Source organism: Tenrec ecaudatus, chromosome 6 (assembly GCF_050624435.1).
Source record: "Tenrec ecaudatus isolate mTenEca1 chromosome 6, mTenEca1.hap1, whole genome shotgun sequence".
In the NCBI taxonomy this organism is placed as follows: Eukaryota; Metazoa; Chordata; class Mammalia; order Afrosoricida; family Tenrecidae; genus Tenrec; species Tenrec ecaudatus.
In genome coordinates, this window is record NC_134535.1 from 72665650 (window position 1) to 72675015 (window position 9366).

General features: G+C 42.8%; 1 long non-coding RNA gene across 1 annotated transcript; it reads left to right on the forward strand.

Annotated features, from left to right (window-relative positions):
- The first annotated feature begins 3325 nt into the window (after nt 1-3325).
- LOC142450854 (uncharacterized) lies at nt 3326-8435 on the forward strand. The gene is made up of 2 exons (XR_012784964.1): nt 3326-3540; nt 8219-8435. It is a non-coding gene; the product is annotated as an uncharacterized LOC142450854 (long non-coding RNA).
- The last annotated feature ends 931 nt before the right edge of the window (nt 8436-9366 follow it).

A 9366-nucleotide genomic window follows, 5' to 3' on the forward strand; every position in this document is an offset into this window, starting at 1 on the left:
GTAGACTTGCCATGTAACCTTGAAAGCAGGACAACAAAAGGGAACTTTTTTCTGAAATTCCTTTGAGAAAACAAATGCAGCTTGTCTTTGAGTAGGAAATTAGAAAACACGGAAAATGCAAATGCAAGTAGAAATGTTCAAGCCGCTGGAATGTCTGGAGGTAAAAAAGCAGATAAAGAAGGAAAAAAGAGGAGGAAGAGGACAGGAAGGAAGAAGACAAAGCAGTGAATGAGGAAGAGAGGCAGGACAGAGGAGGAGGAGAAGCAGGGAAGGCAAGGCGTGTAGCAGGGGTAGCAGAGAAAGAAAGGAAGGGAGGACGGAGGAAGAGAGGATGAAAGAGAAAGGTGGAAAAGCTGGAGCCACTCATTTACCTGGTTCATTTCCTTCTTGGTATTTTTAATCTGTGCAGGGAAGGTGTTCCCGATGGTATTTTTGGAGCAGATTATGCTTTTGAATGGTCTAAATGTAAACGGGGAGGTCAAGGATTCGTGTACCTTTTTTCATTGCTTTATCCCCAGCAGTGAGATAAGGTGCCAGCCACATAGAAAGCATTCAAATCTATTTTAATTGAATAAATGTCACAGCTGTTTTCAAATAGGCTAAGAGCAACGGGCTAATTTCTTAAATTCAAAATTTCAGCAATCTAGAGGATAATTGTATGTGGACAATTACTTTTTATGAAAACACGCATTTCAGTTTCAAACATAAATGCTGAAATTTGTGATATTTCAGAAACATGATAAATTAGCAATATTGGTTCTATATACTGGTTAGATTCTACCACCTCTCAGCAACCCTGTTTACCAGGATTTATTTAATAAGTATTAAATCACCACCTAACAGAGAAATTTTTCTTAGGTCAAAGCTCTGGCATTTCTTTAAATATAATTGGGGCAGATACTTGATAATTATTTCATAAACACCAATGTGAATGCAATCCCCTCCACATTATGCATATACAGCTAACAATGGCAGTAAAAATAAAACAGCAATCATTTATTTTGAGTCTTTTCTAATCCGGGGACGATTCTGAGCCTTACACGTGTGTTCATTACTCGTTTAATCCTTAGACCAGCTCAAAAAGGTCAACAGACAGAGATCTTTACTCCTTGTCTCCATCCTCCACCTTTGGAGACACAAGGATGTCATTCGGAGGGTGACAAACTCCTGTCTACCCTACTGCCTGCTTTTGTAAATAACTTTATTGGAAAATGGCCACACCCATTTATTTCCCTTTTATCTATGACTGCTTTTGTATTCACAAAAGCAGTTGTGATAGGAACCATATGCCCCCAAAAGCCCAAAATATTTACCATCTGCCTCTTTACAGAAAAAGCTTGCCAACCCATGATCTACCTCGTGTTAAGAGGAATGCAGGGGACTGTTGTTCCCCATCCCAACCCACCCCCTTTCTGGCTCTCTAAAAATGCTGCCTCCAATTTTTGTTTCTCCATTCCACATTTTTGCTGATGTTTTATTTTGGAGAAGTAGTTAGCTTAAGTCTAAGAATGAGGCTTCAGAACCAGAGCCCCAAGGCTTAGCTCCCACTTTCCCTGAGATTCCAGTAAACTTGCTAAACTGCTCAGTGTTTCCGCAATGTCTGTGTATCAGCCCCGTTTGTGCTATGAAATCGCTTCCACCCCCACCCCCGAGCCCTCCATCTTCATTTCTGTTGCACTGAAAGTGGAATGTCAGCGAAAGGTCAGGAATTACGTCCACTAGCTACCCCCTTGGAGCAAAAACCGGGTCATCTGTTCCTGTGAAAATAGCCCTTGGACGCTGGGGCCATCTCTCCTGTCTTAAAGGGCCACCCTGAATCCGATTCACCTGGACAGCACCCATCAATACCAGCCACCCCCACAGTAGCCTAAGGTCAGAAGAGAGGACAGAGTTGACCAGCTGTCCTTCCCACAGAGTCAGAGAGGAGCCGGATGTGATTTCCTCCTCAGGTGCTTTATAGCGAAGCATCTCTTAGGAGATAAACTCACTTGTAGATCACGTGTCCTAACTAGGTGAGGAAGGAAATCCATCTCTCCTCTCTCCAAGCAGTTTCTGGGACCCCACAGAGCCCACACTTCCTCCACCAGGGATGCCCACTGCTACTCAGGCATTGGATATTTTAATTGCCCCTAGGCATGCCCCACTCAAATGTTGGAGTGGGAATAGGAAGCCCTTCTCATTGCATCCCTTGGGAAGCACAATAAGTGAACTGTAGAAGGAAGTTGCCTAGATTTTACTTGTGGTTCTATACAAAATTGCTTTCATTTACAAACACACACACACACACACACACACACACACACATCCCCCAAAACTATCCCTTTAAGCGCTCTCTATTTTCCTCTCCCCTCTCTCGAATGAAGGCCCTGTCGAGAATCTCTAAGGTCTCATCCAGCTGCAGGGTTTTGATGATGTCATATAGCTCTAATCTCACCAGAAGTCAGTTGCTGTGCCATCAATTCCAATCCACGGCTACGTCATTGGTGACACCTGAGAAGGGTGCCCCAGACGGGTTTGGATAGTTGATTTTCCAGAAGTAGCTCACCAGGCCTGTCCCCCAAATCTCTGGACAGACTGGACCTTCAAAACGCTGGGTTAGCTGTCGTACTACATTAACCCTTTGTCCTGCTCATGGACCTAGGACACTCCGAAACTTGCAGAAGTGGAGAGTATTCAGGCAGCCTCCAATTTGGGCCTCATTTGAAGCATCCCAGCAACAGAAGCCACGGCTTTTGTCTTTAGCAAAAGAGGTGAATGGGTCATTACAGGTTTCAACTTTGTAGAGAAGGGAAAAATAGCTTGCAGCCATCTTTCAGATTTAGCGCAACTATTTCTTGAAAAGAAAAGGAGAAAAAAATGACTCACTTTTCTTCGCGATAATTTCTAGCCCCCACGCCCTAGTTTAACATAAGCTTCTAGTCTCCCAGAAATGGAGAGATATATGGTATATATTGAAGGGGTTTAAATGTCAGGTTTATTTGATGCTTTCCAAGCAATCTCTTCAATAAAAGAAAAGAGAGACAGGCAAGGACTGAATTTAAAGACAAAGATTAGAGGAAGTTCATTTGTATGATGAAGGAGAAAAGGATGAAGCCGTATTTGGGAAACAAATGTAATATTGGAAGTGTAGACGCTTGAATTTTGATGACATAAAATCAAAATCTCAAACTATTTCTGACACATTCTGAGACGCTTTTTTTCCCAATCCTATTTCAAGAGAACAAGATTAAAAGTATTGAATTTTTGTTTGTGAGAGGAATTCCTCAAATTCCATTCCTGAGTGTGGAATGAGCATCTGAAACAGTCACTTGGGGCCCAAACTGTTGTTTTTAAAAGGCTTAAAGATGAAGTTCCCAGACCGCACGGGTCAGTAGCACATTGAAAACGGTCCTTGGGGGGCATTAAGTCTTATCATCCCCTAATTAAACCCATTTAAAATGAAGAAAGAAAACCAGATGAACTTACGTCGTGGCTACAACAGGTTCAAGTGCGGGGACTTCAGGATGCTGTGAGGATGGCCCAGGGCTGGGCAGTGTTTGGGTGAGTTTACATAAGGGTGCTATGAGTCGGAACCAACTCAAGGGTGCCTACCCACAATGCCAGACACACACTTGGCAAACAATATCATTTGGGATCCAGCAAGTTACACTGAGCACAATGTTCATGCTGTGTGTTCATTGTCAATGCACCTTTGGCTTCACAACTGTGTTGCAGCAATTTTCATGATTATTTTCCCTTTGAGAGATTTTACGATAATAGTATGTCTATTTTTTTCAGTTAGGCAAAAGCCTATTTATTTTATTAACTTATTTTCATTTATCGCATTCAATAAGAACAGCATTCACTAATTCACACTCTGTACTTGGGCCACGGCTAGTTGATGCTATGAAGTGGCTGGTCACAGCTGGTGTGATTTAATTCTGAAGAGGAAACCACTCCATGAGTTACAAGTACTGTCCAGCTTATTTGGAAAGACAATGTTGTTGTGTTGACTTGATTTCAACTCCAGGCAACCCCAAATTCTACAGAGAAGACTTGCTCCAGGGGGTTTTCTTGGCTGCAATCTTTTTTTTATCATTTTATTGGGGCTCATACAACTCTTACCACAATCCACACATATATACATACATACATTGCTTGTTTATTTTTTGACATGTTGTAGTATGCTTTCTGAGGCATTCTGGGTGCACCTTGGGTTGCTAACAGCATAGTCAACAGTTCGGGTCTACAAGCTGCTCTGCAGGAGAAAGAAACGGCTTGCTAATCCTATAAGAAGTTATTGTTTCAGAAGGCCACAGGGTCAGTTCTACCCTGCCCAAAAGGGTTGCTGTGGGTCAGAATCTACCCAATGATAGTGAGTCTGGCATGAGAACTCAGCATCAGGATTCACGTAATTCACAAACACACACACACACACACAAAGTCAGAAACATATAAGCAAACAATCAATGAACACAGAAACACAAGGCAAGAAGTCAAACAGCCTATTGCCTTGTACAAATATGCTGCACAAAATATTTTAAAATGTTAAAAAGCAAAGGAGTCATATTGAGGTTTCAGTACACCTGAGGTAAGCCGGTGGCTTCATGTGAAAGTCAGACAATGAAAAAGAAAATCAGTTAGGATTGTGGTAGTTACATAATTTCATGTCAACTTAGTCAATAGAGTGTAGGGGTAGAGTCTAGCCTGCCAATCAGGTCACAGCATGATGATGTCTCCTTCTGGGGGTGGCCTTCCCATGAGGAGGGCCATGGGGACCTCCCTGTCTCTCTGTCTTCACGCTCCTGCTATTCAGCCACAGCCATCAGATCCATGGGACTTTGCACTCACTGGCCAGAGATGTTCCTATGTTCCATATCATTGCATGTGGCTTGGTGGGATTTCTGGACTAGCATCAGCCTTCTGGACTTAATCTGGATGGGCTGAGATGTTTGTTGGATAGATGAAATTACTCCGTGATATAAAGTTCTTTCTTATACATATATGTGTCACTGAATTTGTGTTAGTCAACCTGGCCTAACACAATGATGTCGACAAAGAATATTATATACGCCATGGGCTGCCAGAAGCAGCGTCAAGTCTGTGTCAGAAGAAGTGTAGCGCGAATGTTCCTAGGAAGGGGGAATAGCAAGACTTGTTTCCCTTATTTTGGCCCTCGTTGCTTAGTGGTTACACATCAGGCTACTAACTGCAAGATCAGACCCTCAGCTATTCTGTGGGAGAAAGACAAGGCTTTCTACTCCAGTAAAGAGACACAGTACTGAAATTCATAGGGGCAGTGTGTTAGACAGGGTTCTCTGGAGAAACAAAACCAGGACACTCATAATTTTGTATATATTTACATAGATCGATGGCTAGAAAACATAAGAAATAGTTAACTAATCTATAAACCAGTACAAATGGCTCAGTGCAACTCACTCCTGTGAGACAGGTAGGACACCAGCAGTCCTTCAATTCTGGAGGTAGTCCTCCGTCGAGCAATTCAGACTATCTGATCACAGGCAGCGAGCAGCAAGCAGGTCACCAACAGTCAGCCAGATGACAGGGTCTGAAGGTCTTCGGCTCAAGAGACGTACCTTCCAGGGGCGTGGTGAAGCAGCTCTTGAAGGAACCTCAAGTTACAACGACACAGGCCAATGGATAGGCATCCCACAGGTCGTGTAGCTTGCAAATGGAGGCACAGAACAAGCAATGCAGCCACACACTGGTCCGATGATCAAAGAGCGAGAAGGAGGTGAGGCTTGCCGAGTCATTTATCTCTCCACCTTTCAACTAATCTCACATCACATGGGTTCATTGGCCATGTTGGCACAACAAACCTACCTGTCACAGGCAGTTCTACTCTGACCTATAGGGTCACTATGAGTTAGACTGACTTCATTGTAGTGAGTTTGGTGTGTTTGTTTTTAAATTATTGTTAGGAAGAACCAGTCCCAGAGGGGACATCATACTGTGTAAAGGATCAATGAGAAGGAGGAAGATCTTCAACAAGGGACAGTGACATGGCTGCTAAAACAGTGGCCACAGATGTACCTACGACTTTGATGGCAGTGCAAAGTACTGGTACACGTGGGAGGACGATGAGTTGGAATCCGCTCTTTGACAATTAACAGCAACAATATGAAAATGACAAGTCATATTAGAATACGATTTCTAATGGCTATGTGTTTATTTAAGCAGTCCTGGAGGTGTCGGGGACAGAGATCGTGGTGGATTGCTGACTGCGGTGTGGGAGAAAGATGAGAGGTTTTGCTCCCATCACGATGTACGACCTCCAAAACCAAAAGGGTCACTGTGAATCAGCACCCACTCTATAGCAATAACCTTGATTTATTTAGGGTTTAAGGACAGTACCGGAAACATTGTTTAGAAGGTAAAGGAGTTTAGGTGGCTGACACATTTGTGGGCAGTCTTATTTGTAATAATATACAAATATAGAAAAGATATTTTGAAAAAAATTGGATCAAATAAATGCAGGGTTCTTTAACCATCAGCATAATCTTTTTTTCCTAAACTGAGATTTAAAAACCAGTGCAGCAAACTGACCGCAAGAACGTTTCTAGTTTTAAAATTCTGAATTTTGAAATTAGAGTTTTAAAGGATTCTATTGGTAGGACCCACCCTTCTGCTTCAAACGTGGCTATATTGTAGGCAGCGAAGCCTCAGCTGACAGAGTATATATGGAGAACTGGGGTGCCATCAGATCGAGCCAGTGTGGGACTTTGGGATTAAGAAAGCTAAAGTAGAAGGAACTGGTGGTGTAGGGGTTACACGTTGGGCTGCTAACTGCAAGTCAGCAGTTGAAACTCCTCTGGAGAAAGACAGGGTTTTCTACTCTGCAGAGTTCCAGCCTTGGAAGCTCACTGGGGCAGCAGCCTGCTCTCCCTACACTGTCTTTGACCATGACCCATCCTTCCGCAACTATAGCACTTTCTTCTAGGTCTGATATAATTTGCCAACACAGCTGCCATGAGGTTGGCTTTGTATTTCTCTGTCTCCACATCCCTGTATATTATGAGATAATCTAACAGCATACCCTGTTCCCTGTAGGGACGCAAGATATTTTTACAGTGTTTATTAGAGAAATCATAAGATAGCGTATGCAGTAGGTCTCTTAGGACACAATAGAACTGCCTCAGTGGATTTCTGAGACTGTCGGTCTTATGGGAGTAGAAGACTCATCTTTCTCCCAGGGAGTGATTGGTGCTTTCAAACTGCTAACCTTGTATTTAGCAATCCAATTAATAGCTTACTACACTTACAATGCCTTCCTGGGCTAGGAGGCTAGAAGCCCAAAAGCAACACACTACATCTCTGAGAACGCTTTCTTGCTGTCTGTTCCAGTCTCAGATTCTCTGGCACCAACATACCTGGATTTCTTGGTGATCTCTACATGGCATCTCCCTTTCCTCCACTTCACCTTTAACCCCTCTATGTAGAACTTACTCATCAAATTAAATATCAAATATGAAAAGCCCTACACTGATAATGTTCTCATGAACACAACAAGCAAAATCCTATTCTCAAATGGGATTGCATCTAGGGGTATAAGGGTTAAGAATCCAACATATTTGAAGGAACAAAATTCAATCCATAATTCACATAAGCATCGACACAGGTTATTCAGTGTTCACAAATATTTGTAGGTTACTAAAAATAATCACAATTCCATCATTACTTAGGTCTCATTTATTTCTGGATAGAAGCAAAAGTTGTCAAATTTTAGAGACCGTGACCTTCACGTGGGCAGCTTTATAATACTGTATATTCCTGAGTTTGGTACCAGAAATGATGGCTCAACAGGTCTGGGGGTGAATCTGTTGTTCATTTACCAAATACCCCATGTGGCTCAAGGCAGGTCATCTGGACTCCTTGGGAAAATCTTCTACCACAACAGTGCTGCAAGTACTTTAACCTTTACTGCAGACTACCTAGTGACCTTGTTAAAACACAGATTCCAAGCCAAAGGTGAGACGCAGCGCCTCTAGCTAGCTTCCAGTTGAGGCTGATCCATCACACCTTGAGTAGCAAAGACATCCAGAAGGTTGCATTTCCTGCCCTCCTGAGTCTGAGGGGGCAGATTTTTACCAGTACATAGTTATTTTTTATTCAAAAAATCAATTAGTCTATACACATGTCATTTAATGCCTTAACTAGATTTCACACGGCCTGAGGCCAGGCATCAGACTAATTATCCTTTTCCTCTCTTTCCCCACAGCTCCCACCACTGGGCCAAGCCCTTTTCCCAGCAGGCTCTCAGTAAGCGCTGCTGATTGATTGATGAGACTGCTAGAGAACAGCTGTGGAGCAACACGAAGTCTATAATTATATGCGGTAAAATACCATTTTTACCGAATGCTTTTGGATCAATGTCAACACGGATTTTCAGGGAAAACAGAAATTGACAATATACATTAAAATTTTTGAAAAGCATATCTTACTCAATTTGGATATTGTGATCAAACACGCCAATAAATCTCTTTGGCTCCCCTCCTTTCTGAATAAAATGGATTACCTAAAAACTCAATTTAAAGTTATAATTAAAAGTACACCGAGACTTATGTCAGTTGACGTTTTTTGTTACAAAACTATTGCAGAAAACAAGAGACCCAGTAGGGTATAAACAACCTATACTGGTGGAGGAGACATAGGGATCCTGGAGTTAGATCCTAGTACTAGGTATCATGTAGTCAAGGTGAGAAATAACCCTGGAGAAATGAAAGAGAAAGGATTTTCCTTCTTGCAGCTCAGCTGCACACTTATAGGCTGTGGGGCACACTTCTAGACCATACTCACTCCCTTGTCCCTCTGTTATGCACTTGCTGTGCTCGACTAAATTGTCTGTCATTCATTCATCCGCGGTCCTTGGTTCACTCACCTATATTTGTCCCAAGCTTCCTATGCTTTATCAGTGACACATGATGCCGCCCTGAGCTAGCAGTCTAGTACAAAATATGAGGGATAGTAAATTATATTTCTATATGAAACTTGCAAAAAATGGGAGAGCTATACAGCTACCGAGTCATATTGGAGGCATCTGAGGCATCAGGAGAGGTTCCGGGAGGATGTGACACTGTCTAAACTGGGACCTTGAGAAATGGGAGTGACCCAGGGACTCATTCCTGCAGGTCTGAGGGGAGAGGGGAAATCACTATCCTGTCGAAAGGAGCAGCATGTGCTAAGGCCTGCAGTGAAGGGTGATGGACTTTGGTGAAGCTGAGGTCAGTGGTTCAAACGCATCACCTTTCAGGGCAAAAACCTATGGAGTCCTATCCGGTCACAATGAGTCAGGACCCAAGGTCTGGTCCTGGAGTCTCTAAGGACACACACAGTTATGTGCTGGACGACCAACTGAAAAGTTGGAGG